Genomic DNA, 15752 nt, shown 5'->3' with positions numbered 1-15752 from the left:
TGGCCAACATTTCTAAAAATCCTTTTTTTGTATTGGCCTTAGGTAATATTCTAATTTTCTGACCCACGGAATTTCAGATTTTCATTTGTTGCCACCTATAGTCATCAAAATTAAAGAAATAAACATTTGAAATGCATCAGTCTGTGTGCAATGATTAAATATAATGTAAAAGTTATACCTTTTGAACACAATGACTGAAATAAATCAAGTTTATGAAAATATTCTAATTTTCTGGCCCTTACCTGTATGGCATAGAATATGTGTTCATGTTTCACATAAGGATTGTGAATGATGGCCAAAATTCCCCAGAAAGTGCAGCTCACCTTTAAATGTGGGCTTTTACTGATCCTCACATTTGCAGTCAGCATACTGTTTATAATGCTGCCTTTTACATGCACTCAGAATGCGTTTTACTCCTCAGAATATGGGCAATGAGACCACAGCCTGCATACAGCAATCTCATCAAGGTCCTGACTGAAGGTGTGGAGGTTCTCAGGGATTTTGGGAGCATTGGACTCTTGTGTGAGCTTGTCCTTCTCAATCTGGATGAACAGAGATTGTCCTCTGAGATACAGTTTGGTAATAAACAAGATTCAGAGGTAAGTTTGAAGACATTAGTGTAGTTTACCTTTGAAGATTCCATTGAATGTTTCATGACAATGATATAGCTTGCAGTGATCTACCTTGTCATGTGGGTGGAACTCACTTCATAGCTGTATATTTCAATTTCAGACTTAAAATAACGTATGGATATAAGCCCCACATGTTTCTTTTTCAACCATGCTGACTTCTGATGTATGTACCCATTCCGAGTACAGATAAGGAGGCAGATAATTTAGATAGTGGTCTAACACTTATATGTGGAACCTGTTGACAAAATAAATGTAATTGAAGTCAACGTTTCAATTTTGCAGCACTGTTTGTTAATTCTAAACGCATGAAAATAACCTTGTCTACTCTATCTCGGGTAATGCATGTCCCCCTCTGTATGTTACCCTCTTCCTCACTGCATCACCACCTTGCCTCATAGTCAGAGATAGTAAATCAATATCCATGTCTTTGCGTTTCAAGTTCTATCGACTTTGTTTTTCAGGAAGACTCCACAAAAAGTCATTGGGGAGGATCAGTCACTGCCGGTGCCATCCCTTGATATTAAACCCTTTGACCCATCTACCAGCCAACAGAAGACATTTCAGAACTGACCATTGGAATACCAATTTGCAGTGCATAAAGGCAATAATTATAGTGTCAGAAATGTGACAAAAGTGTAGAGGCGCAAAAAAAAATCATCTACAAGCAGATTGTTTCAATTTAAGAGTAAAATACTCTCTATACAGACTTTGTTTGTGCCATGCATACAGATTTAATGACCACGGCTGAAGCTTTTTCATACCTGCCACTTTGGTTCCTACAATGGCAAGAAGCTAAAGTTAGCAAGATTTTTTCATTGTCTAAAGAAAAAAAAACCTCACCTCATAGCGGTTGTCAATATCAAGTCCACCATCTTGGATTTATTTTGCAGTGTGATTGATTGAAGCTAAAAGGTACTATTTCAGGAGACCATCTCAAAAAGGGAGACATCTCATATTCTTGTGGCTCCTTCCAAATATGCCTTCCCACTTTTCAGCATAGAAACAGTTCCTACCGCACTCAGGGAGAAAATAAGGGGAAGGGGTGGTCTTTGATACTTCCATTTGGTTTGGGTTACCATGGCTCCATTGGTGCTTTTCCGCTCTTAAAGGGCACCTATTATTCTCATTTTTTGACCCTTTGTATTGAGTTGTGGTCTCCTATAGAGCAGCTACACACAATAACCTGCAAGGAAAACTTTTTAGATTTTGCAGAATCTGTACCAATTCCAGCTGTATTTCCTTCGATTTGTGCTTCCTCACGAAACTCAGCTGGGATTGGTCACACGCAGAAAGTGCTTCCGAACTATGAACCATATAAGGAAGTCTGCCCCTCTGTGACATCATAAAGGGGCAGTTTTACAACGCCCCGTGAAACCAAGCGTTTTGAGTCATCCCAAGCTTCGTTCAGGGCTCACTTCCAAATGTGCAAACCTCATTATCTGAAACTTTGGCATCATTTAACACGAGAAAACAACATTCTAACTACATTTATACATTAATACAATCATATATTCTTCATATATATATTCCTTCATATATGTGCATATATTTTTTCATTTTGAAATGATTAAAAAACTATCTTCAAATCTTCTTTTTATTCAACATATTGATTAATTAATGTAGCACACTCATAAATGTCATCAATGCACACCGACAGATGATTGTTTAAAGTTGCGAAAATAGCAGGACATGCCAGGTGGAGCACTGGGTGCAAAAATCTGCAGTAGAAATCATAACTCATTAACCCCTATAAACAAGGGACAACTGTATTTTTAATTTGCTCAAGGTCAAAATTATAAACACAGGTTCGAGGTATAATGTCACTGATCACATAGTCCTTCAATCAGAAATAACATTACAAAATCTGTATGTGGAGTTTTCGTTTGGTTATTCCGGTTTCCTCCCACATTCCAAAAACATGCATGTTAGGTTAATTGGTGACTCCAAATTGTCCATAGGTATGAATGTGAGTGTGAATGGTTGTTAGTCTATATGTGCCTTGCGGTTGGCTGGCGACCAGTCCAGGGTGTATCCCGCCTCTCAGTCCCAGTCAGCTGGGATAGGCTCCAACATACCCTGCGGCACTAGTGAGGATAAGCAGCATAGAAAATGGAATATTCAGATATATTCCTAGCCTGGTTATGATTGTATTCAGGGTATTTAAAAAGCCACATCAGAGGTAGCCATGCTGTAGGTGCTGCAATTATGAAGACAGATGTGGTCACAGAGTGAAAAGACAAGCGAGTTCCCACCAGCCCACATGTCCCCTATAGTGAACATGTAGGATAATCCTATTAGGGGGAGATGTGACGGGGGATTGGACCAGGTGACAAAGCCTTGAGGATAAGAGAGGATCATGGTAATTTGCTTTAGCCTAAGATGCAGTGGATATGTAGAAGACTTTGAAGGATTCCTTCCTCACCTAAAACACAGAGCATGATTCATCAGTACGAAGTGTAGGTGTAGGCTCAAATGAGTGCCGCATGCTGTTGGCTGTGTATGAATATCTTTATCTTACAGTAATGAAGGCCCATGCTGTCACACAAGCAGCTGGTGTAACTCTTCCTGCTGATGTGCGCCTTAGGATATCACTTTTGACTACATATATTAATCATCAATCAGGACTAATTTCCTAGCGCCACCATCTTTTAATTTCACACAGAGAGCTCAAGTTTGATAGTTATGCACACCAACACATCTCCCATGCCCAGATTGTATATCGTATGTTATTTGCTGAGAAAATCCACCTTATTGACTCAATATATTTTTATCAGTTTTGGTCAGGCATTTGTCATAAATTGACATCAACCATGAATGGACTATTTTCAGCCTGCTTCTGAAAAATCAATATCCTTCTTCCACTTTACACAGTGGGAGGTCAGGTGAGAATATGCTTATAGCATTGGAAAAACATTACTTCATACAGGAAGCGAGGCTGAGCAATCCAGAAGACTTGAAGCCATTGCGCTTTTGTTGTTAAGCAGAGAAGGAATTTTAATGTCAGTATTGCAATACCTCAGTCTAAAAATACACAACATATTTATATCTAGGGCCCACAGAAACGATGGTCGAAGCAATAATATAATGTGTATTCAGAAAATGACATCCTGGGTTGACCTTGCGAGTTATAGGGGAATAATATTCCTAATGGTAAAATGTTTTTATTAATACCACTGGCTGCAGTTTTTAATAAAGTTAATAATAAAAGGACTTAAAAACCCATGAAATGTAATATAACAAATATTCAAGATCAACTCAAAGCTGCAAATGTGACTACCGGGTGCAATAACTAACTTTATTCTAAAGTAGACAGAGGTATTTCACGTGTATATTGTACATTTATTATTATCTCTGTTTTTAATGGCATTTTTTATTTATCTGAAAAGTTGTATCAGCAACTATACATGCCATGTACTGAAAATATTTACTGACACATTTTCTTTAATAAAAAATGTGCCTGAAAGGTTTATTAACCTTGTCTTATTTTGTTTTGTGCTGGCACACACTGTTATTTTGCACAACCTACTACACTTTTATGTATCTTCATTGAATATAAGATATTTCAGAAATTTGAGTTGAAAAATTTCGCCACTTGGCATTAAGTCGTCATTGTGGGTCCCACAGGCACACTAGTTGAGAGCCACTGATCTCGTCATTGTTAGAGGTGAAAGGAAAAAAAGAACAATTTATTGACAGTGCAGTAAATGTTTATACTGTAAGTATCGATCCCCAGATGCAATACCATAAACTTTAGTAATCTTGCAAGTCACCTTGACTGACAATAATGTAGGCTGCATATAATTTATTTAATTTGCAGTATCTCCAAATGGGTAAATGAGGCAACATTGTGAGAAATATTGTGGACTAATTTGTTTTGATGACTGTTGTATCTGGGTGATTTGATATGGGTGAAAAGAGTATCAGAGAGGCTGCCGTCACTTTGAGGGGTATGACGCACACATAACTGTGATTTGCAGCCATAACTACAAAATAGAGCATTTTTTTAAAATGTAAATGTACAATTGAGATTTTCATAAACAGTGCCCTGCTGCCATAAAATATGCCAAAATGTGATTGCTTTTTTTCTACGTTTTTCTTCATAAACTGAAACACAACAAGTGATACTCAAGGATGCAAATTGGTTATACAATGACAATTTTATTTACAACTTTTGTTTGCTATGTCCACAGAGCATTTTGGAACCCCTTTCAGGACATGACCCATATGATGTTTCCGTGTATTTGTCAAAAAAATATCTGGAAATCTCTTGTGTAGCTGTCAAAGGCACCTTGTCATCCAAGTCGCAAGAGACTGTACTTCTACTGCTACTGCTAGATACTCATTGCCAGTCCATTTTTGCAACCCCTGGCACAGTCCTCACTGTCAGAGTGTTCTGGATTAAGTAGTAGAGCTTCTCTTTATGTCTCTTGCTCTCAGTGACTGTAGCCAAATTTTCACCAATCAGTACACCCGAGGTCTGAACTGAGCTATAAACTGTAATCTGGCTTGTCTACCTACTATGGACCGCATAGTCCAACCAACACCCACATTTGTCTTTAAAATTATTTACCCATTTATTAAAAGGGGATCTATTCTGCTAAATTTTTCTGCCCTATGCATTGAGTTGTGGACTCTTATAGATGATAACCAGCACGGAAAGCTTTGTAGATCTTCCAGAATCTGCACCTATTCCAGGTGTCTTTCTTTGGATTTTGTGCCTCCTGCGAAAACGGTCTGTTTTAATTTATTCCACTCCACTGTGGTTGGTCACACTTCCAAGTGCATGGGAGGATTATTATTATTCCGGTGTTGCGCTGCCAGCTGTCAAACCCAACTTTCTAGGAATTGATAAACGGTATAAGAGTTGATAATCAACTGCAATTTATCTTTTTAAATATTCGCTTTAAACATACAGCCATATGTGTTGGTACCAAAATCCAATCCCGAAGCAGAAACTGGGCAGTCCCAAGTTTCTCAAAAAAAAGGTTACTTCAAGACGCCTCTCAATGGTAAGTAGCTTTAGGTTTTATACAGCATCGTTAACTCTTTTTGTGGGACTACCAGTTTAAAAAACCCAATTTGGGGGGAAAATGGCTATTATCAACCCCTTTCCATGTATGCACACGCTATAATGCTACACAGACAACCACTTTTCCAGCTGCATACTGGCTAATTTTCACAAAACCGTCCAGTGTGAAATACTGTTGGACAGATATAAATATTTTTCTTTTGCTGTTTGGGAATCAGGAAATCCAACCACTTGCGCCCAATGGTGGTGTCGTTAGGAGAGCGTATCTCACCTACAATGCACGCCCTTGTAAGGAAGCCCGCCTATCTGTGACAACACAAACCTCCAGTTTTACAACACTCTCTGAAACCAAGTTTTCAGAGCCATCCCAAACCTTCAGGGCTCACTTCCAAATGTGAAAACCTCATTATCTGAAACTTTGACACCGCTTAACACGCAAATACAACATTCTAACTACATTTATAGGCCAGAAAATAATAAGCACAATTCGGCCCCTCTAATATAATTTTCACACAAAGTAAATTTTTCAAACCGCACTTTTGAGATTGATTTATGTGTAAGAGTCAAAGGACCTTGCTAAGAGACAACAACTTCCTCATCGACTCGTCTCAGAGTTCCCCTCTACCCGCAACAGTCCCTCAGGCTCCATTATTGTCCCCCTCTGATGTAAAGGATCAAGAAGCTCCTGGAGAGGGAACAGATGGCCCTAGTAATGCCTTACCCATCGTCCCTCTGCCAACCAAACACTTTTCTTTTGTAATTGTGCCTTAAGGGGGAAGCAGCCCATGAGGCTTCCCAACGTCTGAAGTGTCAACTTAGTTTCTAAATTCTGCGAGACAAGAAGGATGCGCTGGCAACAGATTTTGTGGTCAGTGGGACATAGAAGACGTTAGCTCACTTGTGTGGTTTGATCAACTCCTAGAAACAGTTGTTATACAGGTAGAGATATACCTGTTCATTAAATGACCACCAAAATCTCAGTCACACCCCTTTATCTCTTGTTTGTTACATGAGGAAAAACATTGTAGTATTCCAAAGATATATACAAATATCGAACATGGAGTGTACAGGGTTATGAAAAAATTTTGATTTTTTTTTATGTTCTGTGTGACCTTTTATGTGAGATACAAACAAACACAATAAAGAAACCACTTGCTACATACAATAGGTATAAACTGGGCAATAAAGACATTGGAAAAAAAAGAAAATTGACAGGACACAAAAAGTGCATTTGGAAATGAAAAATTAGGGGGAAAATAGAAACTGGTTTATCCTAATAATTTTTTTAATTATTATTTTTCCTCAAGAAAGACTTTTGAGGAATGTGGTTCACTAGTTTTTCTGTGGTTTATTGTTTATTCCTCCCAGACCACATTTTTTTACAAATCTGGGCCACATGGGCCTCGTGTGTCATTCCCAAGGGGGTTCCACAATTTGTGCTCAGCGCTCATTTGCTCATTAGATCAGAATATTTGTGTCAGATGGGCACACTCTAAATGGGGGGGGTGGGGGTATTTTAGTGAGTACTTTCATTTTACTTTTGATTTTTTTCAACCTGTTTTGCTTGTCACCAAAGCAGCTCAAGTTAAGCCTACCCCACTTCAATGCATGTGCATCCACAGCTAACATTAACAGCGAAGATTTTAGCAATTTAGTGAGCCATAGAAAAGCTCTTCACCAAACTAAACGAAGCTGGCAGCCACGGCTATTTTTGGGGAACTGGAGACTATTGTCAATGTCAATGACAGTGTTATTTTTGATGTGCTAACACACTGTGATTGATGGGTCTGATGAATTAATTACAGACCATATTAATACACTAGAAAAAACTAAACTTTTCTCTTTATGATGTGTTTTGTGTTCATATTTTTGGGTGTCTGAAACAGATTGAAATGATTTCTTAAGAGAGAGATTCATGTGGTTTTCAGTATGATAATGATAATGACAATAACCGAGGTTTCTCAAAAAAAAAAGGTGACTTCAAGACGCCTCTCAATGGTAAGTAGCTTTAGGTTTTATACAGCATCGGCAACTCTTTTTGTGGGACTACCAGTTTAAAAAACTTGATTTTGGGGGAAAATGGCTTTCATCAACCCCTTTCCATGTATGCACACTCTATAATGCTACACAAGCAACCACTTTTGTTCCATTTCTTGCACAGTTGACACTGATAAATTGTTACTTACTGCTTGCACTTCTGACTCTTTGACATGACCGAGGTTCTACTGTGGAAGTTATAAACAATATTGTTAACGAATACAGAACCCCTCCCACATAAGTATATTTAAGGGGAGAGGTGAGGAAGTTTGTGGCTTTTTTTCCCTACTTTCAGACCTCAGACAGCAGCTACGTATCTGATGCTCTCCTGCAAGAGACTCTGCATTTTTAATGTGAGAAGAAAAAGAAACTGCTTTGGATTTTGCAAAACCATACAATATTCTACAGGAATTTTGAGGTTGGAGAAATTTAGTCATGTTCGCATTTTTAGCTATCAGCTGCTGTTGTACCAGTCAAGACCCTCACCCTCAAAACTCAGAAATACAGGTGAGTCTGCCATCCTCATCACGACCTCAAGATATTATTCAATTTTTTCAGATGTCTGCCCTACAGTTTTTTGTTTAATTAATATTCAACTTTTCATTTTCATTGTTTTTCATTTTTATCTTTTCTTTATTCCTCGTTTTTGTACTTACTGTTACTAAATAAAAACTGCAGTTTTGCATGAGGTCCTTCAGTATCAACGCTGTTCTTTCCTGTTTGTTTACCTTACTGCTCACTTTATCTCTGCCACGACCACAAACCACCTCACGGGCAATGCTGCACCAAGAAACCATTGTATTCTGCTTCTAAATCACTTCCTTTGTCTGGTGGTCTCTTGGGGCTTTGACAATGTTTTTGTCACAGCAGCTTCTTTCACATAATATTCAATAAGTGGTAGCCTATGAATCTGCAGCCACAATTTCTGCATCATATACATCAACACATGCAAAATAGTGAGTCTCAGGGAACAATAACAACTGCCTTGCAATTTCTTGCTTCCAATTAATCTTGCAATTTCACCAAGTGCCTTCTTACCCCAGGACATTGGTGAACCAATTAATCCAGACCATAATAGGCTGTATGATAACAGATTACTGAACTGGCAGGTTCAGACACCAATTGGTAATTAGCTTCAAAGTGTTCAACTCCCAGTCATCACTGTGCCCTAATTAAATTCTGTATCTTGATACAACTATCACCGGGACCCAGTTATTGATCAGCTGCAAGTTTACTGACATTAAACTTGTGAGGGGTCCCAGTATTCTTACTTAATTAGGACAGCCTTTTCTGGCTGAAATACTGCCAACCTTCTCCCAGTCGCTTTGTGAAACACCAAGGATGAAGTGGTAACATGGACATGGGGTGCATACATAGAGAGTGGAGGAGACAGTGTGTCATGCACATTGATGAGGACTAATTGGTGGTGACAGAGAGCAGATAGGGAGGCATGATCTGCAGCAGGAATCACAAAAACTCTTCAGCATTCACAACAGTTCAGTCAAGCCATAGTTTTTTTTCTCCTTTCAGCTTTTCTTAATTCAGACTAGCGCATCGGGCAGGAGTTTCCACAATTGCCCGCAGCTGTTTTTATATTGGTTTGCGGCATATTCTAAAGCTAGAATTTAACAAAAAAAGCTTTCTAAAAAAATGGAAAAATCAGCTGTACTGATTTTATTTTGATGCTAGCTGATATAGTCCTAATATTATCGTAACATTAGCTGTTTATTTAGGTATAAAAAATGTTACCAATAATTAGGGATGAGCCAGATACTGCAGATATTGCATTTTTGACCATTATAAAAACGAAACGTGTACAGCTTTCAATCATCAGTATTCGTTAGTGCTGGTCAACTCATTTGCTCATTGCACAACTCAACCCGGTGTGTGTGCCTTGTAAACCAGTTGTGGACCGTATTTTTTATGGGCCTGTCAATGGCACATTCGAGAAAAAGTAACTTGGAAAAAACTGAAAGTTGGAGAAGAGTTGATACTAAAAAGTAAGATCACTTACACATACACAGTACAAATATAGCTGGTTGATAAACAATAAATAGCAACTTCTCATCAATCCATGTTAATTTCAGACTTAAACAATATACGGATTTAAGTCCCGCCAATTTCCGGTTAACAAGGCCCACTTTTGGTTTATGCATTTTTGAGAAAATGACACCTACTTCTGGTGTATTCTATGGCCATTCTGAATACAGATGCAAATACAGATAGTGACGTACTTGTTCATACCTAACATTAATATAATTTAGGATCAATTTGTGGAACAATAAACATTTAAAAACTGTTTGGTGGTGCGGTTAAGTAAAATATGTTGTTTTAAAAATCTTGTCTCATCTTGTTCTTGTGGACTCAATCTTGTCTCATCTCACAAGTTGACACCTCTATTGTATCACAACCTAGAAGAAGTAGAAAACATTATGCTAAAGCCACTCGTCCCTTGTGTTTCTTAGCAAGTTTCTTAAAATAAGCAGAAGCATGGCGTTTTCACAATGTTTCTTCAACCTTCCCTATGTGCATTTGTTCTTTCTTGTAATAGTTTCTCTTGTTTTGCTTGCTTGAGCAGTTTGACAGCTTTTTAGCTCAGCAGCTAAAGGGTTTATGATGGAGAGGATTTACATTTGTCTGTGTAAAATGATCTGAATGTACTCTGTGACAGAATAGCAGAATATTCCATGTAATTCCCCACAGCTAATTCAATCAAAAATCATTACATTTAGGAGTGAACGATTAAGATAGTCCTTGAGGAGACAACATAAAAAAAGTGTCCAGCTTGTAAGTCAAGCATCTGTTGTCCTCTACTATCCTCTTGGCTCTCTTAACAAGGATCAGATACATGGGAGCTAACTAAAGAGCAATGAGGGGAAGTCTTGCAATTTCTAATTGCATCCCAAGGGTCTGCAGCCTGTGAACTAAAGAGGGGAGGAAGATAAATTCATCCAGTTACAGTTCATACTCCAGTAAAAATTAAAAAAAAGAAAATATACCTAAAAATTTAACATTTCAATTTGAAATTAATTAACAATAAGTACAAAATAAAATGAAAATCTTAAAATGATTGCCATTGTTTGTTTTTTATAGCAAACAACTGATACTATAATCACACATTTTAATTAATTTGAATATGAAAGTGTATTCTGTAACAAAACCGTGAATTTATTGTTGCACCCCTAATAAGAAGTTCAAGAAACGACATCCTTCTTCCAAAATAATCTTTGTAAATTATCTTTTCCTAATAATTTGACTTTATTGACATAATATTATAACTTTCTGCCTCAACCTAATTCTATTTTTCAACTGTCTGCTACCAAAATTTTCTAATTGTGTTATTTTGCCTTTTTTACCCGCACTGCTGTCCACCACTTTACATCAAATGTAATTGGCTATATAAATAAAGTTTGATTGATTGATTATGTGAGCAGTATCGAACAATTAGGCCATGCTAAACAATGGAACAGCAGGATTTATTAATTAATAAATCTTTCAAAACTGTGATAGAGTGAAGATGTGAAATCAAAGTGCAAATTGGCGAGGGATGACTTTAATTTTTGACAGTTTAAGTGCCAAGAGGGTCTACAATCTTGCCAAATCTAGCAACCAAGTCGCCAACTGCGCGGTGGAAAAAGTGGGAAATGATGTCTAAACTCAAAAGACAGCATGGTGGTCGTGTGGTTACCATGTTGGCCACACAGTCAGGTGATTGGGAAGACCTGGGTTTGAATCAACCGTTAGCATCATGCCCCTGTGACCCTAATGAGGATAAGCAGCATAGAAAATGGATGGAACTCGACAGATTTCTTTCAGTTGACTGCTCTGAAACAGTGTTTCATTATTGTCTATGGGAAAACTTGCATTGGTTAGAGTCTGTTTTGGTTAGCGTCAGACCTTTTGGAATGAATCCATGACGCTGACTACAAGCACCACTGTATTTTTTTCCAACTAAATTCAAACTTTACCCTAAAGTCATGACTTTGCTGTTGGATTCCTCTCATCTTTTAATGCCGTCTCCAGTCTAAAAAAAAGTGGGAAAAAAATGTTTGAAGAACTGTAAGTAAATGAGGCTTACTTTGTTTTAATATGCTGTTTCCTGAACTAATGTTTTTGCCTTCATGGTACAGTAGAAAGTCAAACTCAGTATGACTTTTCAAATGGACTTATAATGCACAGAGCATTATTTAGTAGCATAGGACCAACCCCAACTCTGTCGAATTTATTTTGCTGCCAGACTGCACTTGTCTCAAGAGAGAAGCTATTATTACACTGAATGGCAGTGCTGTTACTAAGTTATTAATTCTGTTTTGTTTCATTTGAGATGGCCATCCATATACAAAGTAATAAAATTCAGACAGTGCAAAACCTACCAGACAGGAAATAATAACTTTGCTGTTTATTAAGCTAATATTTTTTTCACAAAGAGCTGTTTAAAATCCAGCAGTGCTGAAAAAAATCAAATAAAAGTCAAATGTTTGATGTAAATGTACAGACATTTGCAAGCATTTGGGTTTATTCCCGCTTTAAACAGCATGCAAGAATGTCAGCACACTGTCAGCCAAATGAAAGTGACATCTTCTGTGTTTCTTGCCTGAAGAAAATCAAATTTCCACCAGTCATCTTTAGAATGAAGTACACTCATCTCTGACTTTGATGAAGTTAGCAGCCCACTTGAAATCACCTTTGGTACATCAGCCTGCACTCAGGTGGTGCTGCCCCCTGACAGCCAAAATGCAGGGAAGAATAACAATGAATATTGTTGATGATGAAAGGCTAAGTAATCAGAGAAAACTCACTCCTGAAACACTTTGTTTACTCTTCAAATTCATGCATTTACATTCATATTACAAGCTTGTGCACACTGATGAAGCCTCTTTAGAATCACTCCAATGAGTCTTAAAGGAAAACCCATCCACGATTCTTGTGTGAGACATGAACATACGTGTTTCTCTTTTATAAAGATATAAAAAAAAAAAGAAATTTAAAGAGACAGCTCATACTTACTTAAGAACTTTATTTGTACGTTAGGAACTTCATTAAAAAAAAAAAAAAAACAATAACAATACTGGCCGATACTGGCATCGTAGTATGTATTAGTATTAGTTCATATTAGTATGTTTTTTTTCCATCCACGAGTGATGATGTGCCCTACAGACCAGCATGCTCAGGTTCAGTCAGCACAGCTTTTCCAGTGACTGCAAAGCAGCTGCACATCACACCAAAAACGTGCAAAAAACGATACCAACTGAAGTACAACCTGTCATGCCATGTAGCTATTTTGACTGACATACTACTCAGGTTATGTATGTGTAGTAGTTTTGGTTAGATTTTATATAGCCTGTTTATTACCGCTTATATATATATTTTTGTAAGAGATAGATCATGTCGACTTTTAACTCGCCTGCTGAAAAAGTGTGTGCACTCCTATTACAACGTGCATACTCACATTTTCAAATATACTGTAAATACTGTACATTCCCTATGTTTGTATTACGAGGTAGATGTTTGGGTCTTGATCATTAGCTCTACACAGTCTGGAGGTTATGTTTTTGCCACCGTTTTTTTTCTGTATGGGTTCAAAATAATTTGAAAAATTCTGAATGGATTTGGATGAAATTTTCAGGATTTTTTTAATTGAGAATTTATTATATTTTGGGGGTGATCCGAATCACCATCTGGATTCAGGAATTTTTTAAATTCAAATATGGAAAACTGATCGAAATAATGTAATAATTCTGGATATTAAAAATAGAGGACTATTGGAATATTCATCATAGGATGACAACAAATGAAGCGATGAACATGCACCAAGACAATGTGGAATCTGGAGTGTGCCAATGGATTTGTTGTATCTTCAAAAGCAATGGAGATAAATCCAGAAGAAAACCGGCATTACAGATAATGTGATTTTTGTGAAAAACTTGCAAACTAATATTGATATCATTATGAATCCAATTGATAATGGTAATGGTCTGTTTATATGGTAAATGATAAATATCTTAATTAAAATAAATGTAGAACGGGGGGAGGGAGACTATGGCACTTAGTGGAGGTCTGCGCTCTGCGGCTGCTTTTCTAGTTTTAAAATTAACCCGCAGGATGAAAAATTGTGAGCACCCCTGCTCTAAGGTCGTCAGAAGGAGATGAATGAGCAGTGGATTGTAAATATATGTAAACCAGAAAATGTTGCTGGATTTGTCGTTAATCGCTTTTGACAGTTCAAGTGCCACAAGGTTCTGGAAAGTTGCCAAAGCAAGCAACCAAAACGCCCCTTGTGCAGTGGAAAAACAATTTTTTTTAATACTTAGATGGAAATCCTTTTTAGTTAATGACTTGAGCCTGATGACCCGAAATCTGTAGCCCATGGACATAAGACATTTATGTGACTGCAGAGACTGCAGAGACCTGCAGTAAGCCCTTGCAAGCACAGGGTAAACTTGCGAATTCCAAATGGGGAAGTCCTATCCAAGATTCAAACCCAGCACCCCCTCCCTGTGAGGCAGACATGTTGACCACACACACCACCATGACACCGTCAGTGTTTCCTTTTTTAATAATAACCACATGCAACACCTGACCCCACCTCTGATGACCAAATATGACCACATAAACACTCTGTATGTTTGTACAAACAGGCCAGCACCCCCAGAATCTACACCCTCCTACAGAAAGCTCAAGTCAGATGGGCTGGACATGTCACCAGAATGGCTGACAGCCGACTGCCTAAACAGCTGCTGTATTTAGAGCTGTCTCAGGGCAAGCGCTCAGTTGGGGGACAGAAGAAATGTTCACGGACTGCCTCAAAGTGTCCTTCAAAGCTATAGACATCAACCTCAACACTTGGGAGTCACTGGCCCAGGACCGGCCAGCCTGGCAATGCAAGATCACAACTGGAGCCCATGCATCAGAGACCAGACAGACTCCAGAGGCTCTCCTCCACTTCCATCACAACACATGTGTCCCACATGTGGGTGAGTCTTCCGGGCCCGGATTGGTCTTGTCAGCCATTTACGGACCCACAGCCACAAATCTCAAACTTAATTCCAAAGTTATGGCCCTCCTCGAAAATGATGGACAAATCAAAGGACTACAAATGGAAACGAGCAGTTGCGCTATAATCTGGCATATTTACATTGTATTATTTGCAGATGAATGAATGAATAAATGAATAAATAAATACAATGAAAAATAAATGTGTTGCATGAAATAGTACAAAAGAGCAATGAAATCTTATCTTCCATGTCAGACATGATGAAAATAACACTTCTTACATCTATCAGCGTTCACTAAATCGGTCTCCGTGAATACATTCTTGGATGTTCAGTAATGATTAATTTGATGTGAACTGTTAAATTGCTTCCCAGTAGCCTACAGTTGACATGAGCAGCCCATGTTTCCTACTAGAATACCAGTTCATTTCTGTAAATATTTTTTTATACAAGCGAAGGTGTGTGTTCTCGTAGTCTAGTGTTAATGCTTATTCTTATTATATACAATTATATACAATATACAATTACTTTTTATTTTCCCCCAAAAGTATGAGCAAATATTGACAGTGTGAATACAGTTTTACAAAATAGCGGGAGACCAATGGCTGTCGCTTTAAATTTACCCAAACTTTTCCTACCATAAACAGAGACTCATCTATAGCTGGGATCTGAAACAATTATCATATCATTTAATGCCCACCCAACCAACCAGCTTCATGTGAGATGTGACATCAGAACAGCATTTTCATAAGCTTGTTCACCGCTTAGCACATACTAACACAAAAAATAATTGCATATGGATATACTGTAACATATGAGTAAAGAACTGGACAAATTACAGTAAGTCACAGAAAGTAATGACGTAAAAGAAGTGCAGATGGCAGATGAAAGCAGCATATTTTGAGTGTTGCTTCAGTGGAAAGAGAATGAAAAGTGATAAGAATGTTGAAGAGTTTGGCATTGATTGACATTTCATTGAGTTTGCAATGGCAGTGACTGATATTACAAATGCAAATCGCTGATTTAGTGATTTAATTATGCCAGTGTTTGGGATTAATGTTT

This window comes from Doryrhamphus excisus, linkage group LG14 (genome assembly GCF_037039965.1).
Source record: "Doryrhamphus excisus strain RoL-2023G ecotype Guam linkage group LG14, RoL_Dexc_Guam_v1.1, whole genome shotgun sequence".
Taxonomy (NCBI): domain Eukaryota; kingdom Metazoa; phylum Chordata; class Actinopteri; order Syngnathiformes; family Syngnathidae; genus Doryrhamphus; species Doryrhamphus excisus.
Note: the sequence above shows the minus strand (reverse complement) of the source record.